This window comes from Talpa occidentalis, unplaced genomic scaffold (assembly GCF_014898055.3).
Source record: "Talpa occidentalis isolate TD23 unplaced genomic scaffold, MPIMG_talOcc4v2.1 talOcc4.4, whole genome shotgun sequence".
In the NCBI taxonomy this organism is placed as follows: Eukaryota; Metazoa; Chordata; class Mammalia; order Eulipotyphla; family Talpidae; genus Talpa; species Talpa occidentalis.
The window spans coordinates 139,944,413-139,965,507 of record NW_023604295.1 but is presented as its reverse complement, the minus strand read 5'-3'; the positions used below and the strand labels follow the sequence as shown (position 1 = coordinate 139,965,507).

General features: G+C 35.7%; 1 long non-coding RNA gene across 1 annotated transcript in view; it reads left to right on the top strand.

Moving 5' to 3' along the window:
- LOC119257013 (uncharacterized) overlaps window positions 1-21,095 on the top strand; it is a 175,351-nt gene that overhangs the window by 142,664 nt on the left and 11,592 nt on the right. Inside the window, exon 3 of the long non-coding RNA XR_005127959.2 lies at window positions 8,737-8,853. This is a non-coding gene — a long non-coding RNA (uncharacterized LOC119257013). The remainder of the gene's footprint in view (window positions 1-8,736; window positions 8,854-21,095) is intronic.

Genomic DNA, 21,095 nt, shown 5'->3' with positions numbered 1-21,095 from the left:
GATTCTACTGAATAGGAGATTCAAACATCAAGGATTCAGAGCACTCAGGCATCAAATTTTAGTTTAATGTGTAATAAACTACTATTCAATTTCAAATATATTCAAATTTTTGGCTTAATGTGTAATAAGCTACTATTTAATTTTGAATATATTTCAGTCAATTTTTAATTGCAGAAGCAATTGTTATATTCACTCTTGCTAACTGAAATACTCTTTTGATAGTGATGATGGGAGTAATGCCATATTTATGTAATTCTTAATATGTGTCAGACACTTCTAAGGACATTGCACATATTACTAACTATTCATATGTTCTAAGGTAGATATTAAGACATGTTGAGTAGGGCTGTAAATCTAAAAGATGATCTTTATCACCACCCTAAAAAATGCCCCCTTCTTCACAGTGATGAATAAAAACTGACATAGAAGTGAAGCAGAGTTAAATTTAAAGACCAGAGAGAATTGAAAGTGGAGCTAAGAGAAGCTGACATCTAACTGGCTATTCTTGACCCTTTTGCCATAGCCAATGTAAAGGAAATATCCCTGGGATCTCCACGTCATTGCCTTTGGTTTCTTTGACTGACCCAATAATAAATTGACACGAGAAAGATTAGCAAGAGAAGAAACGAGTTTACTTTTGTGCTCACAGAGGTCCTTAAGATATGAAACCTAGTAGATGACCAAAGCAGCCAGTTTCTAAAGCTTTCAAAGAAGCAATAAATCTGTCAAGAGCAAGATAGGACAAAGAAATTCTTGAAAAGATTTGGATTGGACAACTAATTTACTGAGCTGTGTAGAGCTTGTTTACAAAGCCTTCTGTCCCTGTCTCTGATGATAAGGTGTATATCTGTGTGCAGGGAGGGTATCTTCTATAGAGAGATTTATTTCCCACTTTCAGGGGGAACAAAAAGGAGGGGGTCAGAGAAGACTCCTGTTTTTAAGGTGGTGGGAGGTTTAGGGTCAGCTCCCTTATGGATGGTTTCTTAATTCAATCAAAATAAGCTACATGCTGCTTTGACACATCCGAAGGCAGCCTGACCTGGAATCCAAGTCCAGCCATACTGAAATCTTCACTTTAAATGATTCCCTGGCTTTCACTCTTTCCTCCTTATTTATCAGTAACTTTTCAATTCTATAACTTAAAGACAAGACTCAAGAAAGCCAAGTAAATATAAATAGCATTATTACCTTTACATACAATGTTTGGTGAAAATGTTCAGCTGATTGTTAGAGGATTCTGGGTTCTTGAGTTCTCTGAGAAATAGAAATAATGGAGACTCTAATCTTGCAGTTTCCAAGTAAGAATTTATTAAAGTTATGCCATTCAGTGTAAGTGAATCAGCTTTGGGGACAGGTCTGCATGCTGTTCCCCAAGAAACAGGTAGGAGCTCCATTTAAATAGTTTATATTTGTGTGTATGTGTGTGTGTGTGTGTAGAACTGGGGTGCAGGCCAGAGGTATGGGGGTGGCATGAGAGGATTCACCAGAAACAGAGTGAGGAGCAGAGCAGGAGGATCTACTGAAATACACTGTTGAGGGGCGAAGCATGTGAGACAGGAGAGGTCTGCTGCGCCATGTAGCCCTAAGAATTTTAACCCAGCCTTGTCAGAGGACTGGAGTCCTTTCTTTGCCCGTCTTTACATGAGTTCATTCCATATCTCAAAAACCTTTTTTTTTTTTCACTTTTTAAAAGTACAGGTTTATTAGGAGGAACAGAAAGGAAAAAAGAGAGACACCTGCATAGTCACAAGTGGGCAGGAAGGAAAGCAACATTTTCCAGTGCCGTATCTCCAATTTTGATCCATTCCTGCCTGTGACCTCTTCCTGGTGGATTCCATATCATTAGCCTAGGTGTTGTTAGTGGTTAAAACTTAATTTTATTGGAGCCTCCCTGGTGGTGCAAGGGGTTGAGACACAGCACTATGAAGCTAACTGCAGCCACTGCAGCATGAGTTTGATCCCAAGCCAGGGAGCTGCCCACATGGCACAGCAGACCTCTCTGGTCTCGCCTGCTGCTTCTCTCAGCAGTGCATTTCATGAGATTTGTCTGTTCTGCACCCCACTCTATCTCTGGTGAATCCTCTCATCCCCTGCACCTCTGGCCTGTACCCCAGTTCTTGTATGCATAAATAAATAAAGCTTTAACCACAAAAAACCTTAATTTTATCTAAATTATGTATAAGGGAAATGTTCTTTCTTGAGTGACGATCAGAGTGTGAGTGGGTGAACTTGCCTCACATCTTCCTTGGGGAACTGCTGCTTTCAACTTTGTGATTGATGATTTCAACATTTTCAGTTTGAGTCCAATACCATGGTGGGCTCTTGAGACTCACCAGATCCTGTCTCTTGCCTAACATTTGAATGTTGCTTGAGGCAACCTGTGCAATGCAGGATGCTGCTAAAAGAGCAAGATCCTGGCTTTTTGTTGATAGACTAACCATGCAGCATCAGTTGTGCAGGGCAGAAGAACAAAGAGAAAGGGTGGGTGAAACTGAAAATGTGCTATGGCAGCTAGGGCTTCAGGGGGCAGTGAGTCTGCTCACCAGGTATTGATAACCCTGTATTGTATTGGAAACCATACTGCAGACCCACAACCATTGGTCCAATCTTTCCATCAAGATGTCCTGCTGATCAGTCTCTGGAAAAGGAAAAAAGAGAGACACCTGCATAATCACAAGTGGGCAAGGAGGAAAGCAACATTTTCCAGTGCAAACATTTTCCAGAGGCAAAGTCACAGGTCAGTCAATGGCCCCCAGGCATTCCCAGTCATACCTCCTGATGTAGCCCGTTGTTCCAGGGCAATCAAGCACCCTGCTCTTGTTTAATTGGAAAGGACCATGTAGCATCTGGTATACTACTTTTTTTTTTTTTTTTTTTTTTTGTCAGACAACTGATTGACCAGCCTGGGCTGACCTTGCGCAGAAATGCAAAACCGCACATAACTAAGATGGCGGCTGACCAGCCTTTATGTTGAGCAGATCCACATCTTATGGTCTTTAGAGTACTTTGATTCATCCTTTAAATTGAAAAAAAAAATGCTATTTTTTTCAGAATTTCAAGGGTAAAAAAGGCAACTTTTGGAAAATGTAATGCTAGTCTCTGGTGATTTGTGTGCATTTATGAACACTGAGTTTTATACTGGTCAGGACTTCTCCAAGGGGTGGCTGGAAATGGAAGGCAGGCTTCATGTCAGCAAACACTTAACAACTTCCAGCAGCTGTTATAAGAGGCTTCACTGATTTGTCCTCCAATCAGCTGGGCAATTGTTTCATTTTGATTCTCTATGAAATCTAATGTATCCATTTTAGTCTGACTGTCAGATATGGATTTTTCCTCTGGTGAATTTTTTGTACCATTCTACATGCAACCTGACAGACAATGGTTTCCTAAACGTTGGAAATAATTTTTATCTCTCTAAAAACTGAAAGCAATTGGAGAGGGAACATTTATGAAAAATTCAAGGAATCTGCATTCTTGCCTAAATTTGGAGTCATTGGGAAAATGTATATCCTATGTGTCAACCAACTTAAGTCATTTATTTCGCCAAGCCTTGTCCAAATAGCCATAATATTTAGAAAGAGCCAAGTGAAAAATGTTGATTTTTTTGGTCTTCCCTGGTGGTACAGGGGTTAAAGTCTCAGCACTACACTATCAAGTTATCACCAGCCACTGCAGCTTGAATTTGATCCCTGGCCAGGGAGCTGACCCACATGGTTCCGTAGACCTCTCTGCTGCTCCCCTCAGCAGTGTATTTCAGTAGATCTGCCTGTTCTGTTCCCCAGTCTGTCTCTGATGAATCCTCACCCGCATCTCTGGTCTGTACCCCAGTTCTATTAAAAAAAAGAAAAAGAAAAATATTGTATGAATGTTAACTAACTTATTAGTATCATTTTGCATTATATATATTTGTATATATGTGTGTATATACATAGATTAAATCATTATGTTGTATACTTAACTACTACAATGTTAAGTGATAGTTATATTTCAATTAAAACATCAACATCTTATTTTGCATATATGGGAAGAGTGTTGTTGGTCAAGTATATTCTAATGTATTTTCATATATTATGTCAACATAATTCACAAATATATGCCAGATAGTCAAAATGGGAAATATAGTAGTCATTATTCTCAATAGTTATTGCAAAACTCTTAACAATGATGTTCATTGATAAATACATAGTTTTATTCAGATTAAAGCTAGTCTTTGTGATATTCTTCATTGTTATCTTTCCCAAACCCTAATCTTAATATTTATCTGTTTATTTACATAGTATAATAAAAGTAAGTTTTCAAAGATTTACATAAAAATCAAAATGTTACTATATTTTTCACAATATAGTAAATTATAATTATAATTATATAAATTATATAAATTTATATAATATATATTATATATAAATTATAATTATATAAATTATAATTCTCAAGATGAATTACAACCTATATGTCTTATAGCAGAATGAATTAAAGTTTATTTTTTAAATGGACCTGATTTTTTAAATGTATGGGTTGACTCGCAAGGATCCATGATTTCCAATTTAATGCTATAATTTCCCTCTTCATGGCAAACCAAGTACTATCTTCTGACAGTAAACATTTCACAAACTGAAATGCACATTATAAATCATGGAACTTTTTGAAAAAGTAAAAAATAATATAGAGTACCATGGAATCTGTCTTCTCAAAGAAGACCTATACTGATCAGGAATTTTATCAAAAATTGAAACAGTATGAATTTGATTTATTTATAAATTTACTCAAACTTATTTGAACCCCAAGTTCTTCTTTCCAGGAATAATTATCATCACTTTATAAATGAATACCTCCTGGAGTAGACCTGGTTCATTTTTTTTCTAGAACTATTATTCCCAATGTCTCTTTCATGGTTTTGTAATCATGTGGTCAAAGAATTTCTGGGACAGACACCAGAAGTTGATGGGTGCAGCTCCTCTTGCCCCCCTTCATGGTTTCCAGTTCTTTCCTGGGTCCTCAGTCACATCTCTGATGTCTTCCTCCCCTGGTTGGAAAAGAAAGAAGCCTCACTCACATTGCACACATGTCTGTCCCCACTGGAGAACTTCTCCATTGACATTAGCAGGGAGCAGCAATCAGAATTATAAGACTCAGAAGCAGGGCCTCCCTCATGGCACAGGGGTTAAAGGCAGCACTATCAAGCTGTCGCCAGCTACTATAGCAGGATTTCGAATCCCGGCTGGCCAGGGAGCATCCTATGTGGCCCAGCTGATCTCTCCTGTCTTGCCCACTGCTCCCCTCGCCAATGTATTTCAGTAGATCTGCCTGTTCTGCTCCCCACTCTCCCTGGTAAATCTTTTCACCACCACCCCTACACACCTCTGGCCTGCACACACCTCTGGCTTACACCCCAGTTCTTGTATGCATGAATAAATAAATCTTTTAAAAAAGAAACAAAAAAGAACTCAGAAGCAGCAACAAATAACAGTCACTGGAGTGGATGGGACAGTCAGTGTGAATGAGGACACACAGACCCCAGAGACCACATTGGTCTGAACAAAACAGGACAGTCTCCTACACCAGAGGAAGTTCCAAAATCCAAGAGTCCCAGAACCACTCCACACACCTGCCCAACAAGAGGTTCCTGAACCACTCTGCCTTGCCACCTGCCTCACAGTCGCACCTGGGGATCTGAGCAGCCTGGTCTCCTGCAGTCCAGGAGCTCAGGTCCTCACCCAGGAAAAGGACATATTTCTAGGAAAAGACAAGGTCGGTGGGTCAACCACAGATCCACGTCTGCGCCAAGGGAGGAGTTGGAGCTATCAGTGCTGTGGAACCCTATGCTGCCAAATAATGTATTTTTAGGCACTCCTGTTTATCATTTCCTCAGAGTAGGCAAATACTTGACCCAGAATCAGTTTTAAATATTTCTGCATTAATATATTGATGTGTTAAAATTTACAATATAGATCTTTACAATGAAATGGATAATGGAAATAGAATAGGCATTTAAAAAACTTTATAACTATAAATGCAAATATAATAGGAGGATACAATTCAAGCACCTATTCCTTATTCAACTCCTCACTACAACAAAATAAGCCAATGATCTCATTCTGAAAGTAACCATATGGAACTGACAAATCAGCTGACTCTTAACATATTTTGAAATTTCCTGGAAGCTTAGTTAATCAAAGGCATGATTTCCAAATTGCTCTTATAAGTCGTCTGGTGAAACCTCAGGAGGTTGGAAAGACATTTTGGCAACAATTTACTTTTAGGTAAATGAAATTGTTATTTGACTTGCTGTAAAGAATAGGAAATGTTAAAGTGAATTAAATGCTACTCCATTACTCAAATGTGCTAATTATATATATTATATTTTTGCTTAGTTTGTCTAAATACCAATATTTCCAGAAGTATAATCTACATCTTTATCATTATTTTTAGACAAAAATGGTCAGTGAGTACGTTTCAGCATTTATCTACTGTCAGATTACTGTTTTAGTGTTGAAATGTGGAAATGTTATACTAATAAGTGAAAAAAGTGACATTATTATAGTGTCTTTCATTTTGATCACACTCCTAAAAACATTCACATTAAAACATTGGAAGGTGCTAAGTCAAAACTGAAAAGGATAATTTATTAGGTTAGAGAGATTATAGAATTTATTCTTGGTCCAGGCGATTTTGATTAGTTGCTGCATTTATATGTAAACATTTTATTAAAAGACTTCATACCATGTGTTGAGCCAATTTTGGATCAAAATGATTTTATAGAAAGTAATTTAACATGACTAGCATGCCATTGATATCGTTAAGGAAATGTTTACTTCCTTTGAGTGAACATGTTATTTTTCTGGAAGCATTTCTATCATTTGTCAGGAGGTTGTGTTTAGACACAATATTACTCAATGTTCGCATTCAAACACTTTCTATGGAAATTAATTTAATACTTTGTAACCTTTATTTGGTATAAGTCCAAATATTACTACTTTAAATTGTAAATATTAATAGTAAATTTGAAGAAAGTCTTTAAATATTTGTTTAAAATATGCCTGACCAGATCTTATCAGTACAAGAATTACATTCAGTAAAAAAAAAAAAAATCAGTTTTTTGAATCATAATGTAAGTTCGATAATGACATGTTATATAATTCAACTCTTTATGCAAGAATGGACTGAAAATTTCCATGTTATTTATTTTAGTGACTGTATTTATTACTTAAATACTACTTTAAAGAAATTGTCAACATTGCAACTGCAAACAAGTCAGCATTGCTGGAAATCATTTTAGTAGCTATAGAAAATGGACTTTTACAATGCACATAAAGTATTTATGAACATCCATGCCAAATTTAAATTATGAATACTTAGCCCAAATTTGGAGATAGGGCAAATCCTCAGACATAACTGAAAAATTCATGTTTTGTCAAAATTTTAAATATTTTGCTCAAAAATAAGTGGAAATCACTTATTTTTTTATTGTTTATGTAGTATTTTTTTGCAGCAATGAACTCTGCAGGCACGATGATAAAATAAAACCCTATCTGTGTTCTCTGTAGTAATCAGTTTTCAAGATTTTCGGCCTTGCTTCACTGTCCCTTATTTGTTTTGATAATTAGGCATCTATCCATGGGGGAAAAAAAGATGAAGAGTAATGATTTTCTTAATAAATATCTCATTTTAATTAAAATAGCCCTTGAAATATTCTGAGACATACCATTTGGCTTTCTAGAAGCATTATACGGTATGTAATACAGTGTTCATTATATTTGAGATAGAAACTCTACAAAATGTATGTCTTTACTCATAAACATTCTCAACCATCCAGAAAGGAGATATTTATTCTGATTTAAGTAAACTAGATTCCCCAGTAAAAATCATGTCAATTGCAGACAACACGTTGTCCTAAATCTCATCACTTTATTTAAGTTCTCAACCACAGTTTTTTCCTTCCTGTATCCATTAAAAATATCCCAACAAAGTGAACAGTTAACCAACAGTTTGATGAAGAAAAATCTCTGTATGAAGCAGGGTTGTGAAATAAAGCGTCAATGTGCTATTTCTTGGAAAATCTTGTCAAGTAATGCTGACACATCTGGCTACTAAAGAAAGAACAAACTTCTAAAATTTAGATCATTTATTACTTACATTGATAGTGAAAGCAAGATCAGCACAGGTGTCAGCTCCATTTTGTCTTTGTCCCACTGATGATACTGAAATGTGATAGTTCAGACGACTGAGACTAGAATCATCCGCCATCTTGTTGCTTCATTTGATTTCAGTCTGCACCTCTACAGCCTGAAAACCTACAGTTAAGAACCTTGTGGGCCTCCCTGCTGGTGCAGGGGGTTAAAAAGCAGCCTTTGAAGCTATCTGCAGCCACTAAACCACGAGTTTGATCCCCAGCCAGGGAGCTGTCCACATGGTGCAGCAGACCTCTCCTGTCTCGCCGGCTGCTCCCCTTAGCAGTGTATTTCAGTCAATTGGGCTGTTCAGCTCCCCACTCTGTCTCTGGTGAATCCTCTCACCCTTGCACCTCTGGCCTATACCCTAATTCTTGTATGCATAAATAAATAAATGACTCTTAATAAAAAAATCTTGAGTTGGTGAGAACCAGTTTAGGAGATCATGTGAATCCAGAAAACACTAAGATACTATCTCAGGATAACCTCCATCATGGATAGTGCAGTGAATGAGCAATGACCCAGTAGTACCTCTTTATAACACTCCCCTCACATTTTTGCATTCCAGGGTGGACACAGGACATTCTGATGTAGCTAGATGGACTCTTATTATCTGCGTGGATCCCTGCAGTCATCAGAGCACCAAGACATTACCATTGCCCTAAAGGAAGACTCGTGTTTTGGGGTAAGAGCATGCTATTGAGTTTCTCTGAGCATATATGTGTGAGGACACATTGGTGAGGACAACATCTAGCATCATATGTAAGTGGGTTCTTCTATTTTCATATAAGTTAGTCATTAGTAAATCAATGCATACTTAAGTACATATAATTATATTCTCCAATTTTTCATATCTGTTCACTTTCTTGTTTGCTTTAGTGCTTGTTATTCTAGCTTCCTAAATGTATGCAATGCACTTATCTTTGTTTATATTATTTTTAATGCCTTGGGAATTGTGGTTATGTGAATACTTTCCTCTCCAAATCTGTCATTTCTACCTTGAAAATGTGTTCAAACTTGTAGTTATTAGGTGGTTGTGTGTGCGTTTCCAGTCTCTTCTCAGATCAACCGCTTCTTGCTATTTTTCTTTATATCTAATTTATTCAGCTTCTGGCTGTGTATGACAATGTCTGTTCTGTTTCTTATTTTATGCTGTTTTCAAGATAGTAGACTCATGGCTTGGACTTTATTATAAATAAAATGTAGAACTTTGTTCCCATTGTATCTCAACTTATTGATAAAAAACATCATTAGTCTTGCTATAAGTTTGAGTTGAAACTTAAACTAGTTTTTAAAATAAGCAGAACAACTTCCCAGTCAACAGTAGTCTGTAACAGTAGGAGGTATTGTTGGCATTGAAGGTTTTAATGGTTGGCTGATAGATGATTGGAAAATAATAGAAACCTTTTGCTTGTATAAGGCATTTGATTAGAGTGCCAGTATTTTTCTTTTATGTCTGCTATTTTTCTCCTAATAGAAGTAGGAAATTCCAATGGAAAACACATTAGATGCAGAATAGAGCGAATCATAGTGTACTTCAGTTCTGAGACTGACTGTTTAAATGTGTAAACTATTTTGGCAATTTAAATCTTAGTATATGTACTTGAAATCAAAAAAGTGAATAAAATATGTTCTAAGAATAGAGACTAAAATATGAAGAGTTTTGAGATAATTAGAAAGAAAACTAATTGTTATTTCTTAGCATTAAGTAAACTGAAAAACTGTCCTTCACTATAAAATTGCATTTATTTAGAGTTAATTGTCTTAAAATTGTTTGTAGCACTCATCAAAGAATACCTCATATATTTATAGCACACCAAATATCTACTTCCTATGTCATGCTATAATAATTATGTCATATAAATTTTCATCTTTAAAAATTAACCAATTCATGAAATAGAAGCCACATGTGGGTAGTGTGAAACATGGTTCTTAACTGCTAATTTGCCTTTTTAGTTCTACTAGCTTATAACTATCCTTTCGTGACTAAGGATAAAGTCAAACTCCATAATGATTTAAGGAGGTGGTCACCTTGCATATTTTAAACGAATACAATTGGAGAATGGTCATCATGATTATAATTTTGTTTTCTCAAACAGCTACTTTTTAAAAAAAATATTTATTTATTTATGCATACATGAGCTGGGGTACAGGCCAGAGGTGCAGGGGGTGAGAGGATTCACCAGAGACAGAGTGGGGAACACCAGACTGACTGAAATACACTGCTGAGGGGAGCAGCCGGAAAGACAGGAGAGGTCTGCAACACCATGTGGGTTGTTCCCTGGCCAGCCAGGGATGGAACTCGTGCTGAAGAGGCTGCGGATTGCTTCATAGCACAGGGCTTAACCCCTTGCGCCACCAGGGAGGCCCTGGAACAGCTACTTTTTCCACTATAATTAAGAGCATGTGACAACATATAGATTCTCATGTTTTCATTGAATGTTTATCTTTTTTTTTAAAGAAGAGGATTTTTATTTTAGAGTAAGAAATTTTCCTCACATTCCAATGAGTTATACACTATCATTTTATTTTGAATAATTTAACTATTCTAATATTAATCAGTATGTCCTTGCGGTCAGAGTGATATACTTAACATGAGTGTAATGACTGTACTTAAATACGGAATGTTTATATCATCCATGGTGGAAAGCAGCAGGTATAATTATGAGATAATAACACCCCTGAGTGTTTGAAGGCAAATGTTGCATCTGGCACAGATATTCTCTTCGGGGGTGATATTAGGTCATGATAACTACTACACTCCAAAGGCCTATTACTTAAGCTTAAACTTTCAACCCCTAAAATCTACAACTGAAAAGCGTATGCTATCACAAGCTAATATTATTGTCTGACATATATTTTTCTCTTTTTTTTTTTTTTGACATATTTTTCTCTGCTAGTTATATCCAAACAATCTGAAGTTATTTTGGAGCAGTTTGTCACTTGTGAGTAAACTTGAATACACTTGAAATTGGAATTAAAAATATTGGTTATAGAATCAAAAAGAATTAACTAAACAAAATGAATATTAATTGTCCATGACTTTATTGTTGTAAATATGCATACCGAAAAGTATAGACATACAGCTGGATGAGTTTCCAAGAATTTGTTACTACCTGTAAATTGGAAACTGATCAAGAAATGTGGTATCACCGGCACCCTGAAACTCATTTTCAGATCCCCGTTCGTGTCATCCCACAAAGGACCAATGCCATCTTAGCTTGGAATCTACAGTTAAACTTTGGTTTGTTGTCATTATAAATTATTTAAACGGCATCATCAGTATGCACATTTTTGGTATGTTCTCCTTTGCTGAAAATAAAGCTTGTGAAATTTGGTCCCTTCTTAGCATATGGTTTTAGTTTCTTCACATTCAACATTGCATATGATCACCTTGCATGAATGGACCATGATGCTCTACTGGCGTGTATTGAGGCCCAGCCCTTACAAACATTGCTGATATGAATAGCATTGTACATGTTTTTTCATGAACATAAGTATTTATTTATTTTGTATATATTCCCATGTGAGAATTGCTGGAGAATATATATATGCTCTATTCTCCAGCAATTCTCACAAATATATATATATATACATTTAACTACAGATGTTGCCAAGTAATTTTCCAAAAATTGTTTTAAATATTTACACTCCCCTCTGCAGTGTAAATAAGTTCTGTTATCTCTACATAATCTCCAAAGATAAATTATTGTTATACTTTTTTGGTTTCCTTATATGCAATTTAGAAAATATCATTTTCATGTACTAGTACTGTCATTCAGGTATGTACATATATGGCATTTGTAGTCTTTGGGTTCATGCATGGATTTATACCTGGACATTCCATCCTGTTTCTTTGTCTATTGTCTCCAATAATCTTCAAATATTGAAAATTGATTTACCCTTTATAATATTTACTTTGTGGCAGTTGCTTTCCTCATTTTTTAATGAGTTGCTTGTCAGTTACTTTTGGTTTATGAGTTCTTCATATAGTCTGAAGATAATGCTTTGCACATTATATATTATGGATATCTTCATCAGAGCTATATATTTCATCATGACAGAGGACAAGAGAATTTACTTAGACAGGTGTTGAGACTGTTAAGTGACACTGTGTCACTGCCACCTAAATGCAATTTTGTTTCTGATTGTTCTTAGCAATTTGCATGATAAAAAAGACATTTAGAAGAATCAATATGTGCTCACAGATGCTAAGTTGTCTTTGGGTGATTCAGCAAAGACATTACATTTCAAAAAGCTTTATTCTGAATCATGATTTGGTTATGGTAAACTGTTACTATTCTTGATTTTTTTTTTTTGCTTTTTCACAGACTAAGCATGAACATTAATATAAATGTGTTAGAAATCATGTCTCTACATATATAGCCATTTGATGATTTCAATAATTGATTCACTCTCTCAGGAAATCCACATTACTTTTAGTTTAATATTTTGCATTTTTAGATGAAGTTACTAAGACTTACACTTGACTTTTCCTACAATGAAAATCTAGTGTTCACAGTTTATTGAGTCTAAACGAAGATTCTGAAGTAAGCCGCCTACTTTTAACTCACTTTCAGAAAAGAAGAAAGGGCCAGTTCAAGGATGAGACACATTGATAAATTGTGAAACATACTTGAGACAAAATTCTATGTCACTTGAACTCCCTAAGTGAATGCTGCTATTATTTCATGATGGATCAGCATAAGTTCCGAGTTTATGTCTAAGAATCTCTAGAATCTTCTCATTTCCCTAACTCCAATGTACAATGACCATGCAAAGAATTCTGGACTTGTACGGAAGAAGATTTATTGGTATGACAGGAGGGTCCTTTAGCTTTTTGACTCTGATGTATAATGTTACTCTAAACATTCACTTAGTATCTAAAGTTTTTATTGCCTAATCCACAATCATGCAGTGGAAATCACTGTCTGTTATGAGACTTGATATTATAATGATCACGTTGAAATCCAAACATTATATTACATGGTATAATTAAAGGTCACAAAGATTTATTCTGAAATTTGTTCCTAAGAGTTTCCTTCTTTTTAATTTTATACTCACAAGTTTCTACTGTGAACAGTGATTAAGCCAAGATCTTTTTTGGCTGTAAAAATTTTGTCAATGAGCTCAGGTAGTAAACCTTGCAGTGTGGTGTATAATTACATGGAAATAGTTTGAAAATAAACATTATTCGGTAAGGCATGTATTCTGGGGGTCTTCATTGAGCCTGGTCCATGTCGACCCTTTCAGCATCTAGTAATGCCCTTGTTTTTAAGATCCATCAAAGTGTCATGTCAGATACACAACTTATTTTAAGAGCTTGCCCAGAATAAGAAAAGTAAAGAAAGTATACGGATGAGATTTTTTTAAAACCCAAACTTCTACAACATATCTGTTTCGGTGCTAGTGATTATTGATTGAACTGACTTCAGTGTGTGTGCTGATAACCCTAAGTTGTATATTACTTAAAATTCAGCCAATAAATTTCCTGACTATAGATTAATATTAACTTTTTTTCCCCAACAGTGGTGTTAATTGACATATATTTCCTCACATACGGTTTTCCCACTGATATGAATGTCACTTTTCAAATTAGTTCTGGCAAGGAAGAACTTTTGGCAGCTTTTTAGAAGCTTCTCTTCTGCAAAAACAAATGCTTAAGTTTATAAAGAGAAGTAGGAAAGGAAAAAAAATTAATTTAAAAATATCTGTAGTGGGGTGAAAGGGTTTGTGGCAGCATTCTTGAAAGAATGCTATTAGGCAAAAATACCGAAGTTCTGTATTTCTGGGAGTCCATTGGGAATTCCCGTGTGTCTTTCACATAATAGCATGACGAGAAGGCTCCTATTAAAATGTCCTGTTCTAGTCAAATCCATACCATATGTCAATGGATGTAACTTACCTTAGAGGGCTGTAAATTGACAACATAGCTTATTCATTAATTATAAAAATCATTATTTTATTAAGGGAGAAGTATAAAACCATTTGTTTGTCTAACTTATGAGACATTTTAATGATGATTTGCTCTTCTAAAAAATTATGTAATTCTTCATGTACTCCTATTAATACCTTGTATTTAAAAAAAAATCTAATTTCCTTTCTCCTGCTTCTCAAATAGCTATTTTAAGAACCCAGTAATTTTCCACAGAATATTTTAAAAATATACTTGAATCTGTCTTATTTTACAAAAAATTAACAAAGGTTAATGATTTTAGTAGTTAATTTTATGGAATTTATTATTACTATAATTATCAGTATTAATTTTCAAAAAGGCAAGTTTCATGGGAAATATTTTTGAAAATTTTCAAATATTGTATTTTTAGTATTAATCTTGAGGTTAGAAAAATTCTATAAAGCTATTGAGGAAATACTTTATATATCCAGGGAACAGAACTAATTTAATATTTTAAGATATCTTTAATGAAAAAGTCTCTTTACGTGTCTTTTCTCATTCCTTCCCTTAATCTCTCCATACAATCAAGATGTTTTTAAAAGTGCTTAAAATAGTATATAGACTGACATAGAAGAAATATCCCTAGTTACTTGGATATGAATCTAGTAGCACATAAGGGAGAGGAAGAGAATTGAAATTAATGCACCATGAGAATTGTAGAATTTTATGAATTTCTAGAAATTTCAAATTGTAAAAATGCAAAAATATTCTAAAGAAATATATGCCTTTCAATTTCAGAGGGGCTGGTATCTTAAATATTAGAATCATAAGATTCACAATGTGAGAAGGTAACAGTTCTGTGCAGTAGAACTAGATTTTCAAATTTGAATAATTTGGAAAAAGATTTTGAAAAGTCAGAAAAGACATGCCAGATTATTGAGTAACATTCTATTGTAATGTTTTATGAATATTATTTAATGAATGCAGATTAGCTACCTTTATTTTTTACTATTATATGTTTACAACTTTAAAACAAAACACAAAATGCATAAACAGAAATTAATTGTATTATGACAAAAAAAGTAATATTGCTTTCTTTTAAAAATTAATTATCGGGGCCTCTTTGGTGGTGCAGTGGGTTGAGCGCAGCACTGTAAAGCTGTCCAAAGCCTCTGCAGCATCTGTTTGATTCCTGGCTGGCCAGGGAGATTCCCACATGACTGCGGCAGACATCTCCTGTCTGGCCCTCTGCTCCCCTCAGCTGCGTACTTCAGTCCTGCTTGTTCTGCTCCCTGCTCTGTCTCTGGTGAATTCTCTCACTCTCCCACACCTCTGGCCTGTACCAGTGCTTGTATAAATAAATAAATCTTAAATTAATTATCAAAGACATGAATTCAATAATAGTTTTTTTTTTCTGTTTTGTTTTACTAGCCAAACCAAGACTTTTGTTTTTGAGTTCAAAGATCATATTTTAATTACTATTATTGATAATCAATTTGATAATTATCTTTAACATTGTCAGCACATTTTCATTGAAATAAGGAATCTGCTTTTTATCAGATCAGAACATTAGTTAATGAAACAATCAATGTATTGGAATGTCTGCAAATTGAAACGTGAAAACAAATGCTATTTATTTAAAAACTTTTCTGATATCATGTCTGAGGAAGCATTGCTAGATCAGAGCTACTCAAGAAATAAATACAATACTAAAAATGATGCCTATGATGGTGGAAATATTACTGGATATTCTTCATGCAGTGATTGATGATATCAATTCTCTACATTGATTCAAATATAAATACATATTAAATCTAATCTTTATTTTCACATAAATTCATAAAAAATTAAATGACAAATTATTGCATTTTACTGTTATTTCCCTGTTGTCAATGAGAAGATTAGTGTACTAAATGCCTTAAGTAATCACAGTTTAATCTATAAAAATCCTTTCAACTGCAGATTACTCTTGCAAATTAGAATTTCAATAAAAGAAGTTTTTATACAATCTAATGCAGAAGTAAGTTCTGCAATTATATGGCAATATGCTCTTTAATACAGTTTTCTAGATTATCCAATTTTCTCTTTATTTTAGAATAACAAAGATAAAAAGTAAATCTTCTAAAATCATAAGTAGCCAAAAACATATCCATGAACATTCATTTGAGAACAAGATTTGATAAATATTGCTAACCAGAAATGTAGATAAAATTGTTTGGATGTTAATCATCACTCTAAAACGGAATAGGATAGTGAGGAGACCAAACTCTAATGACACATTTCACTAAATGAGGAACTGTAAACTAGGGAAATTCTCAGGTATGTCAAGGATGGATATAATAAAAATTCTGCAATGAAATGGGGGATTATAATTATATGTGGAAAAAATAAGAGGAAAATAATTGTCCTGCAATGACTTGAATGCAAAAACCACTATGAAAACCATTTATGATAGGGAGTGTTGAAATAATTTTCTTATTAAAAAAAATCTGACTACATAAACAGTTTATATTTTCTTCAACTTCCTAATTCATCTTATTTCAATTTTAATATATAACCTGGTAGTCAATAGTTATTATTTTAATAAAATGATACCTTGTAAGTATTCATGACTCAGTAATCAATTTGCAGTGTCTAAATTGTCATATATATTTATATGTGAAAATTTGCTATAAATTTATAAAATTTTCTTCTGTTTACATATTAGTATTACCTTTGTACAACTCTGCTTTAGAAAATTTTAATTTCATAGGATAACGAACTTTAGGAAGTAATCCAAAACAAACATATTTTAAGAAGTCTCATTATTACATCCTTTAAATAAATATAACTTATAAAAATATTCTGTTTTAAACAAAAATATTGTCCATAAGGAGATGACAGTATAATATTCTATGAAGCTTAGGGAGGGGCCCAGTGAATCCAGAAGTTAGAAAATTTCAAACACTAATAAAGTGCCCATTTTTTGCAGATTATGACCTTTTCAAAATCAGCAGTTTTCACAGCTTTGAATCTCATTTTACAACAAGAGACAGGTCCCATAGAATTAATTGTTGTTATTGATGAGGATTTCTTTTTTTCTGGAGTTTAAAGAGTGTGATCAATTGATCAGAGACAGGACTCCTTTGTGTGATGACATCAAGGATCTGCTATGGGGATTTGACCTTGCCCATCCATGGAAGCTACTGGAGAGCCTGTGGAAGCCAACAAACAACATTTGCATCTGGTGATGAGTCCAGAGTCACAGTGTGTCATTAGGACCTATGGTCAGTAAGAAAATCTGGAGAAGAAATCAGGGGCAGCCAGAATATGCTGGAACCCATAAGGACAACGTTGGTACTTACATGTACCTGGATCTGCAGAGGCATCTGTTTGACACATCACTATAGGATGAGGATGTAGCTGGCCAAGGACACAGAGAGTTGAAGGAGAACTTTTCACAGGAGAGGAAGAAGACTGAAGCATCCACCCCTCACATCCCAACAGGGTCAAGCAGTGGATGAGTGACAACATGTGTGAAATATGGCAGCTCACTGGCCCTTCTCCAATTTTCAAAACACAAAGGTGTCATTTTATGTCTTCTTTACCATCACACACCCATTTCTCTATGGCAACTTTACCCCAAAACCCAACATGGAAATGAATTGTGGGACGTGTAGCAGGAATTTACTTAAGTGACACAGAGGAAAACCACCACAGAAAAAGTAACATATAGCTTAAATTGTTTTCAAAAACTGTTTTGGGTAATGAAAAATAATGTGGGGCCTCCCCGGTGAAACAGAGGTTGAGCACAGCCTCTGCAGCGCCGATTCAATTCTGGGCCACTGGCCAGGGTCCCACATGGTGCTGCAGACCTCTCTCCTTTCTTGCCCGCTGCTGCCCTCAGCAGTGTATTTCGTCAATTTGCCTGTTCTGTTCCCCGCTCTGGGTCTGGTGAATCCTCTCACTCTCCTGCGCTTCTGACCTATACCCCAGTTCTTGTATAAATAAATAAATAAATATTTAAAATAAATGTGTGCCATATCCAGATTAGTGAAAAATGAAAGATTGTGTAATTGAAGCTGCAATATAACGATGAAGTTAATTGAGTAAATGGCAAATATTCTCATCAAAGCAGTTATAAGATGTGGTTGGATGGGAAATGGTTTCTTTATCCTTTTAGTATTTTTTGTATTCTCAGGTAGGCATCTTGAAAATGTATTATGTGGAAAAAGTAGAAAGTGAAATAAAGATAATTCACACTTTAGAAAAAAGAAGTTACTTAAGCTTCTAGTTCAGAATATACAGTCAATTTTGTGTAAGGATATTTTATTAAGATATAATTGGGGGCCTCCCTGGTGGTGCAAGGGGTTAAATCTCAGCACTATAAAGCTATCCCACAGCCACTGCAACAGGAGTTCAATCCCTGGCCAGGGAGCTGACCCACATGGTGCAGCAGACCTCTCCTATCACACCCGCTGCTCCCCTCAGCAGTGTGTTTCAGTATATCTGCCTGTTCTGCTCCCCACTCTGTCTCTGCTGAATCCTCCTACTCCCCACACCTCTGGCCTACACCCCAGCTTTTGTATGCATAAATAAATCTTTAAAAAAATAAGATATAGTTGATATAGCATATATGTGACCTGTAATATTCTAAAATATTTAGTTTAGTTGTTTCTTTGTTCTCATCATTTGCTTTTAGTCTGTTTCTGCAATTGTCCAAGTGTCCTTTTCTAGGAAATATGTCCGTGGTCTAAAGAAAATACCTGCCTGATTTCTATTCTCAACTCTGAATTTGTGTTACACTGAGCTTCTTGCCTACAGCAGCATTCATCAATGCTAGAAGCTTCATCCTAAAATCTTGACTTCATTATATCATTAGAGGGATCTGCTGATAATAATAATGTCTCTGCCTCCAGCACAGCTGATAGCACTTGAGTGAAGAAACTGTCCAACAAACTCTGGAGGATGTATTTAGATGGTATATATGCAATGCTTCTGTCTAGGTTGTCACCCCTGAGTCTTCAGATCCCTAGCTCAGTCTGCTGGACTTTGTTCACAGACATCCTAGTATCTCTACCACATTTAATGCAAGCTATTTCTTTTTGTCCCTGACTTCTTGAAGTGAGACAGAACTCTTATGTCCAGGTCATGATGCCTTGCTAGTTTTTTTTTTTTTTTAAGATTTATTTATTTATGCATACAAGAACCGGGGTACAGGCCAGAGGTGTGGGGGTTGAGAGGATTTACCAGAGACAGAACAGGCAGATTGACTGAAATACACTGGTGAGCAGAGAAGCGGGCGAGTCAGGAGAGGTCTGCTGCACCAAGTGTGATGCTCCCTAGCTGGGGATGGAACTTGTGCTGCAGTGGCTGCTGATAGCTTCATAGGTTGCATCTTAACCTTCTGTGCCAACAGGGAAGCTCCATGATGCCTCACTATGAATGCATTTTCCTCTTCTCTGCATTACATTTTGTCCTCACCACCCCATATTCCAAATTCCTTCAATTATTTTGTTCTTTGCACCATTTATTTTTTTCCCTGCATAACAGTGTTCATACTTTCAAGTTCTGGCTGTTCTGAGATCTGACCCTGTCATGTTCCTGAAGAGGGGTGGTGAGTGTGGATATTAATGTGAAGAAGAAACAAATGCTCTAGAGTCTTCAGACAATGAAATTATTTATCATTTCCCAGTGGAATTGAATTGATATTCCTGGCCAAGGAACTTCAGAAGAATTTGATGAAGATTTCCAAATTCCTCCCCCAAAATCCCACCTCTCTGCTACCACTCTTTTTCCACTAAGGCTGTAGATTTGGCCATAACTCATTGCATATCATCTGAGTTCCCTGCCCCATTCTGGGCTTATTTATTCTGGCACAGACTTACAATGGCCTTTTGTTGTGGGATACAGTGATCTTCTTAGAGGCTGCTTACAAGTCTTTTGATTTGTAGGGCATGTATTCTTAGAAATTAAGTCACCTGAGATGTTATTTTATTTTCACTTTTCTAAGACTTGAGATGTCATAAAAAAAAAAAGTCACCCACAGTACAGTCCTTCTAATACCACAACCTTTAAATCAACCTGTACAGTCCCAAGACTTTCGTTTATAACCCATGCAGCTTCAAAAAGGTAAAAGCTTTAATAAAGGGCTATTTATGGTATGCCCCAAGTGACCCACTTAAAAAAAGCAAAGGGGTTCTTGTTGCCTCCAGATAGACAGGGAATCCAATCTAAAAGTCTGTAATAAGAGTTTTACTTTCAGGACCATTCCCGGTACTGTTTTGTGCTGTATTTCCTAGAAAACTGAGCAAGGGAAGAAAATCATGTTTTATGTCTTTGATTACAATCCCAGGTCAACAAAGGCAGGAGAAAGGAGAAGAAAGGAAATTCAATGAGATGCCTTACTGAACTGGTCATGGCCTCTCAAAATATGGCCAGTTCTTTGAATAAATAAAGGAATTTTATGGAACCACTGTATCTTATAGTCAGCTGTTAGGGGGTAGAAGTCTATAAATTTGACTTTTGGATTTTGCTCTTCTCTTATTTTATTGAAAAGTTCACTCATGGGCCTCCCTGGTGGCACAAGGGGTTAAGACACAACCTATGAAGCTATCTGCAGCCATTGCAGCACAAGTTCGATCCCTAGCCAAGGAGCTACCCACATGGTGCAGCAGACCTCTCCTGGCTCACCTGCTACTCCCCTCAGCAGTCTATTTCAGTCAATCTGCCTGTTCTCCCCACTCTGTCTCTGGTGAACCCTCTCACCCCACACACCTCTGGCCTATACCCCAGTTCTTTCATACATAAATAAATTAATCTTAAAAAAAAGATCACTCACATGTTAACTTTTCTTCTCTTCTGTATTAAGTTATAAGGCCCCTCTGGGCAGTCTTGGGAAAATGAGATGCCCTATGTTCTAATGATTTGGACCTAAATGTGTCTTGGACCAAAGGGAACACAAAATGGCAAAGCCAGAGCCTTAGCCCAATGGGAGAAACTAAATAGCTTTGGGTCCATATGAGCTGGCCACTCATGGGTAACTGTGACCT